This window comes from Uloborus diversus, chromosome 2 (genome assembly GCF_026930045.1).
Source record: "Uloborus diversus isolate 005 chromosome 2, Udiv.v.3.1, whole genome shotgun sequence".
NCBI lineage: Eukaryota > Metazoa > Arthropoda > Arachnida > Araneae > Uloboridae > Uloborus > Uloborus diversus.
Genome location: NC_072732.1, coordinates 178002655 through 178018297, shown reverse-complemented (window position 1 = coordinate 178018297; position 15643 = coordinate 178002655). Strand labels below are relative to the sequence as shown.

General features: G+C 32.7%; 1 protein-coding gene across 1 annotated transcript in view; it reads left to right on the top strand.

Annotated features, from left to right (window-relative positions):
* Window positions 1-7398: 7398 nt before the first annotated feature.
* LOC129216179 (ATP-binding cassette sub-family G member 8-like) overlaps window positions 7399-15643 on the top strand; it is an 87324-nt gene continuing 79079 nt past the window's right edge. The window contains 1 exon segment of the mRNA XM_054850358.1: window positions 7399-7700. The gene's annotated coding sequence lies outside the window, so the exon portion shown is untranslated.

Below are 15643 nucleotides of genomic sequence, written 5' to 3'. Positions count from 1 at the left end.
TTTATTTGTACTGTTATACTCGTTAACTAATTTCACTAATTTCTTAGTACGAAGTTTTTCGACTGCTTTTTTACATACGTTTCTACATGTGTTAAAAACTACATAAAACTTATATGAACAAATAATATTAGTATAATTACGTTTTGTAAAAGCATTTTTAAACGACTGATAATTTCTCAGTGCCTTCTTTTACTCAGCAAGAAGAATACAATTGAATTGAAAAGCTGAAATCGAAGCAATTGCAAGATATAAGTTGAGCATAGATATTCGATTTGAGATCTAACATAAATCCGATCAATCATGTTATTAAGTAGTAGTCACTATTCCAGAAATTGCCTAATTTTTAAATAATTTTAGTATTCGCGTCATATGGATGCGCATTTACGTTATTGCAAAGCAAAATTTGTAAATAGAAATTAAGTAGCATTTTACACTTTTTTGTCTTGTTCGTCTAGAATTAAAAATGCCATTCTTTAACATATACTAATATCGGATTTCATGATCTTCTTTTATTAAAAGCATTCTGCTTGAGATGCCTTCACTTGTTCCTTTTCATTGATTGAAATCATTATTCCAAAGTGAAACAGAACTTTTACGCGAATGTACAAAAATGTTTAGCTGTTGTGAAATCAATATCATATTCTTTCCCATAGCACATTTCCCATCCCGTTTCCCTAAACTCCTAACATCAAAACATTTTAAGGGAGAATTTATGATATGGAATCAGTATTTAAATATAACGCACATGAAAAAGGAAAGAAACAAAACGAGAGGCGAAAAAAAAAGTCAAAAATCGAAATCATCACAAAAATGTCTTTAAAAAAGAATTTAAAAATAAAAAAAAAATAATATTTTTATAAATAAATCCAGTGAAAGAAGGCTTTCTGAAATTTTTGCAAGACTACGCAATGCGTTCAAATGTGTGTTTTAAATACGCCGAATTCTAAAGTCGAAAGTTAAAAAAGTTTTATTTTTTGATCGTTTATTTAAATGAAATTTCAAAATTAAAAACATAATAAATGAATACTTAATCACTTTAGCGTTAAACAATAAATTCTTAAGTTAACTAAAAACCTTTGCATGAAAAGTAAAATAAGAAATAACAAGGTATGCAAGCACAAATTGCAGATTACTGCAGACCACTAGCGCAGCCAGAAATACCTTCTGGAGGAGTTTTTTTTGATAAAAAATACTTTCTGGAGGGTTTATTTTGGACAAAAAATACCTTCTGGGGGGGGGGGGGGGGTATTCTTGACCAAAACAACTTCTGAAGGGGTTTTTTATGGATAAAAAATACCTTTTTGAAGGGGATTTTTTGAACAAAACACCTTCTTAAAGGTTTTTTTGATCAAAGCAGTCCTTTCATATGCATAAACTACTATATTATAATTTGCATTTAAGTGAAAACCAATGGCTCTAGAGGGCGTTTTCACCCCGCCCCCCTTCGCTGCGTCACTGCTGCAGACATTACGGGGTTACAAGGAAACCCTTTTTTTAATGGAAAAAAAGTATTGTTTTTTTTCGGATGCCCTTTCATTCTTATTTTGCATGGAAAAATGGGGTTTCTTGTAACCCCGAAACTCATGTCTGCAGTAATCAGCAATTTGTGCTATTATACGTTGTTATTTCTTACACTACTAATAAAACTCTTATTTATTACTTTCACTGCCCATTCAATATAAATATGTCTGTACATTTAAGAAAGCATTTAAATTAGCTGTAAATCTTGTTTACAACTGAAAGAAAGATATTCATTCCCCCCCCCCCCAAGGAAGGCTAAAAGATATAAGAGACAGAGCGATGGAAAGAAAAGAAAGAGAACAAATAAATGCATTTGTCAAGTCTAACAGGGCTCGTTTGTATTAGTTGAGAATTCAAAAAAAAAAAAAAAAAACTTATCGTGAACTGCCGCAAGAATTACCTTCGTTGATGATTGATGGAAATGAGAGATTAGAAGAAACAGGTCGTAAATAATATTTCTCAAAAGTTATCTGAGGTTGTTCAGGTGATCCATTCTGAGGAATGAAAAGGAGTTGATTTGGTATCCGTGTCCGGTTGATTATCCGTTATCAGTGACATTCAGGGCTACGAAAAGAAATAAAAAATAAATGCCTGTAAATAATAAATATCTTGATCTTTCTATATACGAATTAGGGGATTGTTTGAGACAAGGTAAATGATGACAAATGAATTTAAACCCAAAATTTATTTCGCACTATTCAGTTTTATTTTATTCTTACATTAACCGAGTAGGCTCAAGTATTTTTGAAATAAAGTGTTCTCCTAATGACAACGCCAAATTAGCATTTAAGGCAGTATCTAACGTAAACTAAAATCTATTATTGCACCGCATTAGTATTAAATGGAAAAATATTTGAGAAGTGAAATGCGTACTGCAGTCTATTGAAATTATTTTGCATTATTAAGTTATCTTTTATTTTTGAATTCATTTAATTAAATATTTTTAAATTAGTGTTCTCCTAATGAGAGTTCTAACTTAGTGTTCAGTGCAATACATAATGTAAAGTAGCTTCCAACGTATAAAATTTGTGTTTATGCAATATCTAATTTAAATTACTATTTAATCCACCAAATTAGTGTCTAATGAAATAAATATTTGAATCAGTGAAGTGCATACTGAAGTCCATTGAAATTATTTTGCATTATGAAGTTATCCTTCATTTCTACATCGATTTAATATCAATGTAGAAATGAAGGATAACTTCGTTTTTTTGCGATACATAATGCAAAGTATCTTCCAATGTGTAAAATGTGTATTAAATGCATTATCTAAGTTAAATTAGTATTTAATCTACCGGATTAATATTTAATGGAATAAATATTTGAATCAGTGAAAAGCATACTGAAGTCTATTGAAATTATTTTGCATTATGAAGTTACCTTTTATTTTTGCATTAATTTAACTAAATATTTTAAAATTATTGTTCACCTAATGAGAGTTCTAACTTAGTGTTCAATGCAATACATAATGTAAAGTAGCTTCCAATGTGTAAAATTTGTATTAATGCAGTATCTAATTTAAATTAGTATTTAATCCACCATATTAATATTTGAATAGTGAAGCGCATAATGAAGTCGATTGAAATTATTTTACATTACGAAGTCATCTTTCATTTCAACATCAATTCAACTGAATATTATAAATTAGTTATCGAAAAACAATTTTTCTTTAAAACTAAAAATTGAAAATCCTAACTTTCAAATATTTTACTTATCGTCAGCTCAAAGCAAAAGTAGGATATCTTACTGTTATTCCTGATATTAGATGCCTTAGTGTTTCTCTTAGACGACGATATGCAATATCAAGTGCTTTCAACAAACATAAAAATAGAGAGGGAAAATAATTATGTGATTTCAATAAATATCATTGTAACTCTACAAAAAATGTTTCATATGTTACATACCTATACCTTTGAACATGCATTAGAATGGTATGTGTTACAAATAAATTAGCTGAAACGCATAATTACAAAAAGGCTAACTTTAATTCAAAAACCAAATTCTTACCGAAAAAAAAGAAATGTCTCGCTTAATGGCCATATTACGCAAATACAAGTTGGATTGTATATGATATATAATACATAATCATGTACATAGTAACGGGATTTTCAATGGTGTACATCTTGCCGTTGAAATTTCTTTTTCAATGACAAACTTTGAAAGAATCTACTCGAGCAAGTAAAGTAAATCAAATAAAAGCTACTTTAAATAACACTTCTCATTTATAATTTAGTGTTTCCTTAATTATGTTATGACGAAGCATCGATTTGATGGTTTTATATTGAGTTTTTTTGAAAAATTGAAATTAATTCCAGTTTTATTTGGTTTTAGATCATTTTAAATTAGAGCTTGAATAAATGGAAAATTATCAAAAAATGCTTTGTGCTTAGCTATTTAAATGCAACACGACGTAAATAAAACGCAAATTGTCAAGATATTGCTGCAAACAATTTTTTGCCTTTTCTGCTCTCAATTTCAAACGAGCAGTTTTTCTTTTTTTTTCTTCACAGAATTAATAATACTAGACTTACGCGAATTCTTGAAAGCATTTTCATTTTAACACCTATTCCTTGAATACATGTTGTCATCTCTTTCGTCAGAGAATAATTTTGATTTTTTCCCAATTAGCTGGATCAAGTGACAAAGATTAAAAAAGAAAAAAAAATTTCCTCGTCATGTAATTGGTTTTTTCTTCGTCTGTGGTGTTGTCTACCTACTCATTACTTATTTCACATGCGTGAAATAATACATGACACGCGATATATTTCCCAAATCATATATTCTATTTATTTATTTTCACTTCGACCGTTATCTTACCTCTTTTTTTAGACTTTATTTCACAAATTAACACACGATATTGGAGGCGCTTTACTTATATTTATTTCATAAAGCGTCATTTCTTCAATTCAGTGCGCGAAGTCATTTAAAGCATTTTTTAAATTTATAGCCAGTTAAAGTAGAGAAATTTCAACACATTCAAAATATATTTATTGTACTTTCAAACTTCAAGTCTGATCATGAAAAATAATTCAATAGAAGCTGTATATTATTAGCTTAAATTTATAAATTGGACAAAAAAATGAAAAGACTAGGGGTCCCCGCCCCTGCTCTCTACGATCGCCAACCTTCTTGACATGTGACAAGGGGAGAAAAGGGGTGAGGCTAAGTGTGACACTTTTTGACGGGGTGAGGGTGGGCGAAGTGCTGAAAAAAGTAAGATCATTTGTGAACAGCCCTTAAATAAATGATTTTTGTTCAAAACTGCATCAGATCCGCAGAAATTATTAACTCGTATGTTTAGATAAAAATGTTATTATTATGAGAAGATAGTTTTCTTTTTTACTGAAATTGAAACTAAATTTCGATCTTTCGTTTTCACAAAAAATTAGCTAACTAAATTAGAAATGAGGCAAGTTTTCACTTTATCTGTTAGAATCCAACTTTCTTTCTTCAGTTCTGAGCAAATAACATCCTATTGTTTTTTCTCTTTCTTTTTCCTTTCTTTACTTCTTTTCTCCTCAACTCTGTGCAACCTCTTAATATTTGGACATGTAACCTGATGTTTGAATGCAGTTTGTCTAGCATCAGCCGGGATTATAGTATTTTCACGAAGTAACAACCCAGTACAAACAATCAAACTACACCGGGAAACCAGTTATCATTGGATGACTAAATTCTCTTCAGGATTCACTCAAGTGAAGAGAATTCCTCTGCTTCGTTCATATTTTGAAGATATTTCAGGCGGAAGCATCCAGTTTGATGGTTATTGGCGAGATCCTCAGACATGTCTCACGCAAAGAAAATTTATTTATGAAAACTTTTTTCTTTTCTTAAGCATATTGTGGTAGTGAGGAAGGTGCACTGTAACAACATACTACATCAAACCCTCGTTATACGTTAAATAACTACCTCGACAAAAGCCGGATGTCTTTTCATCCGTAAACTCATTTCTTTTGCATTGAAAAAGACGTTCCTTGTAACGCCGAAACACGTGTCTGCAGTAATCTGCAGTTTGTGTTTTTTTTTTTGTTTTTATTTCTTATTTTACCTCGTTTTATCTTTTATACGGATGTATCGCGCTTTTTCATTGTCTCTCGAAAAATGGAAGAGTAATAAAACTTTGCCTTAAATTTGTGACAAATGGAGTAAAAATATTGTATTTCTTATGGGAAGTAGTTTTTTTTTCGTGTTTGACACTTCAGAACGTGCGTTATTCTTTAATGCATCTGTGTTCAATTTCTATGATGAAAAGTTTGTATGCATATTTTTACAGCTTTCGATATTTTTGTCTCTCCAAACGGAAACTTCAAATATGTCCCCTTGTATAGCGCTAGAAAACTATATATCCACGTACATGTTGGTCACCTTTTTTTTTTTATGTTAGCGCTCCCTTTTGGAGCATGATATGATGAAATGAATATTGATATTTACGATTCAAATTAGTGCAGTTGTAGTTATTTATTTTTTCCTCAGCAATCAAAATTGGTTATTGATTTCATATTATCGAGGCTTAAAATTTCTCATCCTATCGATTTTATGATTGGTAGATAATGAGACAGGTGATCCATTGTTCGCTTTGGGATTGGTAGATACTGATTATGCCTTGCTTTATGCAGCGAGTGGACTTCAAAGCCCTGATTATACCATAGATACCGTAAGTATGAATGATTATTCCTTAAACTATCTCACTTAGGAATTTTCTATTCAAAAGATTAATGAATCATTTGGTATAAATTTTTCATATTTAATAAAAGTGCTTTTTTTCAATAAAACATTTTTTAACGGTATCTTTTTATTTTAAAGTTACAATTATGCTCATTTCTTACTGTACATAAACAGAGGTGCCCTGAACTTAAATTTTTGGGAGGGCGAAAAATCTCAACTTGCTGGATCAAACTCCAAATTTTTGAATCTCCTAATATCCGAATGATTATAATATCTCCGTATAGTTATATTTTTGCCAAATGGAACTCCAAGTTTTGACGAATGTGATAATTTTGCCGAATAAAACTCCAAATTTGCCGAATCGTCAGAGAAAATTTGCCGAACTAAGAAACTTTTGGAAGGTCACAGTGACCTTACGTAGCCTCCAATCGGGGCACCCTGCACACAAACTTGATTTTTAATGTTTACTTCATGTATTTTGGTATAACTTTTAAAACATTACAATTTGCTTGTGTTATTTTCGTATGATATGAGTATTAAATCAGATATGAATAGGAAATCTGAAAATATCGGCAGAAACTTAAATTCAAGCAAAAATATTACTTTTAGAAACAGTAAACAATTATAGAGCATAGAAATTCGAAGCTAAAAAAAAAACATTTTTTGACCTGTAGATTTTACGAGTATATATCAGAAAAGTAGCAGAAAAAAAGAAAAGGAAAGGAAAAAACTAGTTTTACAAAATAGAAGCTAAAGGAATTTTAGGAAATTAAAAAAAAAAAAGTGATTGAAATACTTGAACAAAAAATGCATTTAAAAATCTTGTCAAAACGTTCAATTACAAATCAACATTGAATTTTTATTCTCAAAGAAAACTATCTCGTGCTCTGCAGTCCTGTTTACCTTGACTCATTTATGAAATGAAGCGTATAATTGGGAAGAAATTCGAAAGAAGAAAAACTTTTCGTATGGTACGTGTGGGCATTTGTCAAACGCTTCTCAAGTATATTTAACACACATTTCCAACATTTAGCTGAGAAACATGGGCGCATCTTTCGGTGTTGAATCATTCATTACACAAGAAAAGTCCACCCACCCCTTTGGCGAAAACTTTCTCTACCGTTGGCGATCGTTTCCAGAATTACGATAACCCGGCTCTTACCTGTTTGTTGTGAGTGTGGACGTTTTCGAGTCTGCTGTTTACGATTGCCCTCCGAGTGCCAAGGAAGAAAGCCTCTTGACAAATGAGCAGAACTCTTTTTCAGTAAAATTTGTGCCAATTTCTCCCGAAAGCGTGATCTGGAATCAAATTAATTTCTTTTAACCTCTTCCGACGAGAGAAAAAACTGTCGCCAATTATGAAAAGCAAGCCATTGGGATTGTATTTTGGTGCCTGACGCAAGATACGCGCGCTTACCTGCATTTAAAAGTGTTTTGAGTTTTTTTCTCACCTGTGCTTCACGTGGCAGCAAGCTCCCAGTGTCTGGAACTTTACTTCTAGCAACAATTTGTTGGTAAGTGCTTTTGATTTTCAATTTTTTAAAGTTTTATTTGTTCACCATGTATAGCTCAGTGAGGTTTTAAAACGGACAAACTTCTAAGCTACTCAACTGAGCTAAATAGTACAATTTCAGTTTAGTGCAGTTTTAAATTTATGAAATTACCTCGTAGCATACAGAGGCGCTTCGAATTTGAATTTTTGGGAAAGCAAAAATTCTCAGTTCGCCGAATGGAGCTTCAAATTTAGCCTAATCATAAAATACGGGGAAGCACGCATAAATACATCTAATGAAAAAGGACATTCAGGCATTTAAAAGTTACAATATTGCACTTATATCCCCGTATTTACCGAATCAAGAAATTTTTGGGAGGTCACTGCGACCTCACGTGACCTCCCATCGGGGCGCTCCTGGTAGCATATATGACTACCCTTGGTACAATGAGCATAGTTATTAAGCGTTATGTTATGTATTCTGTTGTTTTAGAGTTGATCAGTTTTCTAGACGCCAGCTTCAGACTGAAAAATAATTGACCAATGGTGATGCAAAGTGATTGCAATTCATATAAAAATATACGTATTGTTCTACCGGAAAATTTAAAATTAATAGAATATTCTATCAAAAACTGGTGTGACACTTAAGTAATTTCAATTGAACTAAAGTGGTTGTGAAATTGTGGGGAGCAGACCGGATCTTTGTGCCCCGCCCCCCACCCTGCAACAAAATCTATCGAGTCCCTCCCCAGGGGCCAACAGCGTAAATCTGTACCGTTAATACGTCTTAGTGCTAGTTATTTTCAATTTTTTGAGTCGCGGGCTTCTCAATTACGTGGGCCCCCCGCACTGCGAGGTTTATTGATACGCAGATCCGGGCCTGTTGGGGGGAATGGGTTATTTTTAAATCGAATAACGGAGTCGTATTGTTTGATACTAAAGTAATGAAAAATTATCAGAAACATGAGCACATAACCAAAATGTTGAGGATTTTTCAAATTGAGGAGGGGGGGGGGGGCTTGGCAGGAGTGGAAGAAGAGGTCTTTGTCAATAAATACAGGATCTCTTTCGTAAGTCGTCGTAAATTTAGGAATGCAAAATTTTGAACAATAATCCAATTATCTGTTTATTTTAGTAATTTCCTTTATGTTTGGTCTCATTTGGTTTTGTAATTCCTTTCGAGGGGCCTGAGCTGAATTCTAGTAGGGGCAATTGCTTTTGTGAGTGATTCAGGGCTTCTAGAGTCTTGAGTTAGGCCAAAAAGTCATTAAAACTTTGCAAGGAAAACTTGGAACTTGAGCAGAAGCACATATGTTCGAGATATTTAAACCAAAGAACATTATTATTGTTTTTGAAATGGAATCAAAGTCCTTTGCCACAACTCTTGAATACAAACCAGATTTCTGGAAGTAAGAAAAATATTAGTTCTGGGATTTAAATGCCAGATCAATTTTTATTTATAGAAAATTCTATTGTGGTCGACACCTACAGAAAACAGTAAAAATAATCATAACTTTATTCGCGTGTGATTTCTGGAATTCAAAGAAGAACTTTGGAAGTGGATTTGGTAAGAATACTCCCTTCTATGATTATGCTTAATAGTTATTTGCAGAGGGACGAAATTTCAGAAATCTTAACCATCCAGGAGTATTTTTAAACAGTCAACATTGAACTATGCAGAAAAAAACATTCACTAGAGCAGCATTCCCCACGTCAGAAAAGAATTCATGGAATTCCCCACATTAGATAACAAAGAATTTAAGAATTTCAACAAGAACCACATACATGTGTTTTGGAATTCTACATAAATTAAATCGATCCACTTTTCAAAAAAAAAAAAAAAAAAAAAAAAGCAAAGACAAGGTTTTACAACTCTGACTCAATACATTAAAAGAAGTCAATCTGAACCACATCTCAGAAATTTTTCTTGTAGATTGGCGACTTTTGCCTTTCTTTTAAAATTCATTACCGGCGAAAAATTGTATGTGTTTAAAACATTATTTTGCTTTAATTATTCCTTGATCAACCCATGTTCGCCTTAAAATGAAATACCGAGTTCAACAAAGCATAGGCAACTGGTGCATCAAAAAAAAAAAAAAAAAAAAAAAGTGAATTGAGAGTCAAAAAAGATACGCGTGTTGGGGGGGGGGGAAAGGGTAGGCGTGTGGTAACATTTATTTCATAGACTTCCCCTTTCCAATTCGAAGTTTCATTTAAATTCTTAAGAAATAATAAGAATAACAGGAGAAAAGCCAGTTTATCTTGAGTTGTGAAGTTTTAGTTTTTTCTTTTGTGGAATTAATGAATCAAAATCGTAAAAAAAAAAAATGATCGATCGTTGATTTTGAACTTTGGAAATGGAGGAAAGGGGGGGGGGCAAGGAGGCCCCTCTTCTTTTAAAATTGAGGAACCCCCTCCCAATCTGGTCAGGAACTCCGAGATATTTGAAAAGTTGTTGCCTACCCTACACACAAAATGCAAATTCATATATTTCGCATTGCTAGTGTTTTTTGAAAGTACTTGCGCTACAAACGTAAAATACTAATTCGGATATTTAATACATTAGACTTAAGCAAAAAACAATTATGGAAAATTTAATTAAAATTGGACATTGGAATTTTAATTGAGACAGTGTAGAGGCTGTTTCTCAACACTTAATGGATTTGTTTTACTTAGGATAAAAAATTTCGACATTTAAATGAAGGCTTTCATTAAAGTAACGGATTCTTATTTTTTTAAAATTTTGATTTATGTTTCTTATAAGATTTAAACACGCGGTTGATATGGTACACGCTGCTAAGGTCTTTTTAATATGTCGACTAATATTTTAAAATGTTTGGTGTACCGAGAAATTTTCTCTCGTACCTAGTTCTGCACTCGTGCCCTGCAATCGCCCCCCTGCCTGTCTGAAACTGAACAGAATTTGTGAATAGAAAGCATTCTTTAAAGCGTGAGAAGTACAAACTACGCTATCCTTTATTAAAAAATATCTTAACTATCTCCGTTAGCAAAATTTAGTTTTTTGTATGAGAAACCAATATGGCCATAAGTGTTATATTTCATCTTGTTGTGATATTAACTGCTCCAGAATAATATTAATTAATTTTGAAATTTTGAAGACTTTTATTCTTATGAAAATATAAAAACTATCCTAATGTACTGTTCATGAGAATTCAAAAAATACACTTTTTTGCTTATTCATAACTTGGATCAAATTCTTATTTTCGTCGAAACTGCATATAAATATTTATTTAAAGAGCATAAATGAGTACATGGGTCAGCTGCTAAGGCTTGTGTGTCATGCAATGGCGACATTTAAAGAGGCTGTGTTAGGTCTAGGTGTCTCGGATCAAGAATTTGCCGACTTCCATTTGGTCCACCTGAGAAGAGGCATTTATCAATGAACCATTTCTGTTATATTTTTAAAAATTATTTCATAATTTTCTTAATCACCTTTTCAACAGGGTCGGGTGTCTTCCGGAAGAAACCAATTTCTTCCTGGACAGTGGAAAAAATAGAAGAAAGTGGTCGAAACCAACAGAAAACACAACAGTTGCCAAATGTTGAATTAGCATAAATATTTTCTAAGAATAGTTAAATCTTTTAAGTAGATGACATCAAAATTATTTGGGACTTCGTTTTTAAGAAAATCATTCGCTACTTCCAATAACAAGTTTTGAGTTTGACAGGTGTATTTGCAGGGAATGCTGCTGCAACTTAACGAAGGAGCAATATTGCAATTTTGTAAAGGGAATTTTTCTGTTTCTTTTAAAGAAAATACCAAACAAAGATTTAAGATTAAATAATTGTTAGTCGTATTTTGCAGTCTACCAAATTTCTGTGCAAATTATACTAGACCAATCTTCCCGAGTAACATTATTTAATACCATTTATCGACTTAATGAATCTTCAGACTTGGCAAATCATAAAACTGTTTGACGACTGCAAGTTGCTAATTATATTTCAAATCCAAGAAATTCTGAGGTTTGAATTATTGACAGTAGTGTGTAATGTTAATAGGGCTAACTATATGTACAAGGCTTATTTCAAAGATAAATTTATTTTGTTTTATAAAATTACAACTCTGATTTTCAAAAACTTACTTTTTAGTCTCAGCAATCGTCATTTCCATTATTTTTCTTACTTAATTGAAGAACTTTTAGCTAAAAAATCTAATACGTTTATAACTGAAGGAGTAATTAAAAGAAGCTATGCACAGATGTTAAAAGTTTTTAGATGATCATTTAGATAAAGCTTCAAAAAATATAAACATATGCAACTATTTCTGTTACTCATCCCTTCAACAAAATAGCAAATGATGATTCTTAGAATAATCATATTCTTCAAGCAAAATATGAGATAGGCCCTTTTTGCTCAAGAAGACATTTTGTATGTAGGACTTAGTAGGATTTTTTTTATTCTAAAAAGGGCAAGATGGATTCACTAAAAGAGCACACTGAAGTTTTATGTGCACTTGGAATGTATCATAGGATCCAGTTGATGGAGAACAGAGGTGTGCACATAAATTTTGGGGTTCGTCACAAATGACTTTTACGGTACCTCCTCCATTTTGCGTACCCCTACGTCCCTACATATATTTCACCCTTCATTAAAAAAAATCTCTTGCCCCTTTTAGACTTGGGCCCGTACCAGCAGGTGTACCTTCTCCCCCCCCACCCTGTGTACCTCCCCTGGTGGAGAAGCTATATTGGTCTTGACAGTTCTGAATATTTCGAACGTTTAGGTTCAAACAGCTTCCAAAAAATGAGATCACATTTTGATGATTTTGTATAATTATACACTACGTTATGATATTTCCCTAAGTGTTATGCCAATAGATGCAAAAACTAGTTTAAAATTACTTAGCAGTGTTTTCATTTTTCGAGCTGTAGCTAATATGACCAAGGCAAAATTTCGGCGAATGCCTTTTGCAGAGATACTATCCTGTTCTTGACCTTCAATAGATCTTGAAGTTTGTTGACATCGAAACTGCCACTAAAAGTTCGATATTCACTTTCTCGATCTTAACTCCGATATCGATAAATTGACGATCGAGCCCTCATGTATTGCGCCCTATTTCGGCGATTGCAATCCTTGGCATAGATTGACCCAGAAGCGACAAAACGCGTGAAAGCTGGCATACGCCCACACATTGTCATTCCATTGCTGGTGCTCCAACAACGTTAGGTATACGGGTTATGGGTATTAGATACGGTCGAGTTGCCTCGGGAACATCCACATACTTTTCTTCAGGTTCGCTTCTTTCTCCCAAAGACCATTTTTTCCTTCCTAATGTATGCATGTGACTGAGTGAACTGAAGCCAACTTGACCTTGGTGGACGGCCCATTGTGTGTAGCCATTCAAGTCGGAAGGTCTTTGAAATTATAAAATTGTGTCATTAACCACAATAAAAGTTTAAAATAGGTATTTAAAAAACATTTTTGGCAACTATCTTTGAATTTTCCTGTATTTGTCCGAACCGGAAATACTGAATTAATGTGCGTGGTTAAAATTTGGTAAGAATGACGCTGCTAGCTTCCAAAACTGCTTCCAATTCCTGGTTTTCAAGCATAACGTTGTTTATTAGGAAGCTGAATTTAATTTTTTTGAAAAAACTTAATCAATGAAACATAAGTTTAGGTTTTCAACACTATTTGATAAAAAACGTCAGTGCCTAGGGAAGGATTTCGAGTCTCAGTACGTTCATTATCTGTAGCTTATTACTTGCCATGAATATCCATAACAGATAATTATAAAATTGTCACCTGCTGTGCTCACTTCAAGGGAAAATATTTAGTGATTTGAAAAATCATAGAACTTTCAGTTTCAGAAAAAGGTTATCTTTAGCCTTGCATTCAATAGCTTCTTTTTAGAAACTTGCATTTTATAATATCAGATTACTGTCTGCCAACACTTTAATAACTAGTGACAATTTTGTTTTTACCAACAAAGAGCTTTGAAATTTATCAATTACGTGTTGGATAAGTAAACTGAAAATTTTAAATGCTTATGTCGATAGTGATCTTCCCGAAATTGCAACTTCAGGTCAAATCAGCATTTTTCATTTATCTTCAAATGTGTATAGAGGAGCTGTGATCTCGAAATTTTGATACAGTAAAATGCGAAAACTATTAAAACATTGAGAAACGTGATAAACGTCAACATTCTAAAGTGAATGTCAATATTCGCGTATCAAAGACATCGGTGAAAGATTGAATCTTTTCGGTGAATCACGGGGGATAGTTGAATGTCTCAGATTTGTCTTTCATAATTACAAAACTCAAAGAGAGAAGTTATTGGATTGCACTTTAATTCGACGCAATTGGGTGGTAATCATGACTTTATATGCATTAAAGGACGAATTCCATAACTTGAAAATGGCTTTCTTCCATTAGCATGGTAGTTCGTTAAAATCTTCTTCAATATAAGTTACTGTAGAGGATAAAAGTAAGCTAATATTGATCAATAGCAAAGAACTTAGATATTAACGTAAACTATGTGCTTATTTCCTTTTTTATTTTTCACATCGCATGAGCAATTTGTTTCATGTTACAATTGTGTGTGTACTAGCACTAAGAAAAACTCGCAGGAGACGAAACGACGTTGTTGAATTTGATTAGTTGGTCGCCAAGTCAGCAAAAAAGATGCTTAAATTTTAGACACGAGCAATTTGTCTCGTTTTAAAGCTTTGTACTAGCTCTAAAAAAATTCTGTTTTGAAGGAACGGTTAATAACTTGCGTTGTTCTTGGTCTTCAAGCCAGGAAAAAAAAAAAACTTGCTTTTCTTATAAACATTAAAGTATGCTATGAGAAGTCAAACCCAAAATACTTAAAAAAAAAAAAAAAAAAAAAATCTTTACTTGCCAAAATATTTACTACGCAAATTTAATGTATGAAGTAATAAACATCAAAAAAAAAAAAAAAAAAAAAACTCTGCTATGCATACTTCCATTTCTCGACCAGAAAAAGTGCCTAACCTCCAAGTAACAACGCTTGTTTGGTTGGTAGTTGATTCAATCTCTCAGCTTGATCTCTCGTCTCGAAATAACTTTTCCGAAGATTTCAATCGGAAAGTGATTGCCCACAGTAGGTTGATAGCTTTTACTTTCATCTCTCGCAGGTTAAACAAGTAAGCAAGTAAACAAAAAATTAAGCAAAGGTCCTTTTCTGGTTCCCCCGAGTCCTCTAGGATATGTACTGCCCCAGAAAAAAGCTTGAAATTGGCATTTGGGCCACTTCGTTTTGGATCGCCAACAAGGTGCGATAAGCAAAGACCAGTTTTTATCCGTTCTTTGATAAATGCATTGACCACAGGCTAAGTTCAGTAAGTACAGAGGAGCTAGGTTTTTGCACCGGGAAGAAAGAGTTTGATCTTTCAAGTAATTGCCTCTTGCTCAACATAAGACATCAAATAAATGGGTATCGCCGAGTGAAATCAGTTTTAAATATGGAGTTTTATTAATAGATACTAAATTTGTAAAACCTCTAAAATGATGGTCCATTATTTTTAAATATTGTTGCGGACCATTGGTATTGGACCATTATTATTATTATTTTTTTTTTTTTTGCAGCTAAACCAATATTTTCAGCAAAAAATAAGAGCATATGAAGTTTAGTTAACTACAATTTCTTATCATATTGTCAGAAAAAGGGTATTTTTTAGCAAGTGAGAAAGAAAAGTTCTATTTTTGACTGTCAGGGTTTCCTGCTCGAGAGTTATGACTCATTTTTACTTTCTTTTTCATAGTAAAGGAAGCATTGTACTCGCGAAAAAGTTTCACTCAAAAATCGGCCTTAATTTCCATTTTGCTCGCCCCCGAATGAGTATGGAGTATTTTTTTCAACTCGACCATGCATGGATATATGCCTAAGAACGTATAAACACCCGAAATATCCATTTTGACGATCCCCGAATTAATTACATCGAGTTTTCTCGTGATGTCTGTATTTACGTATATATGTGC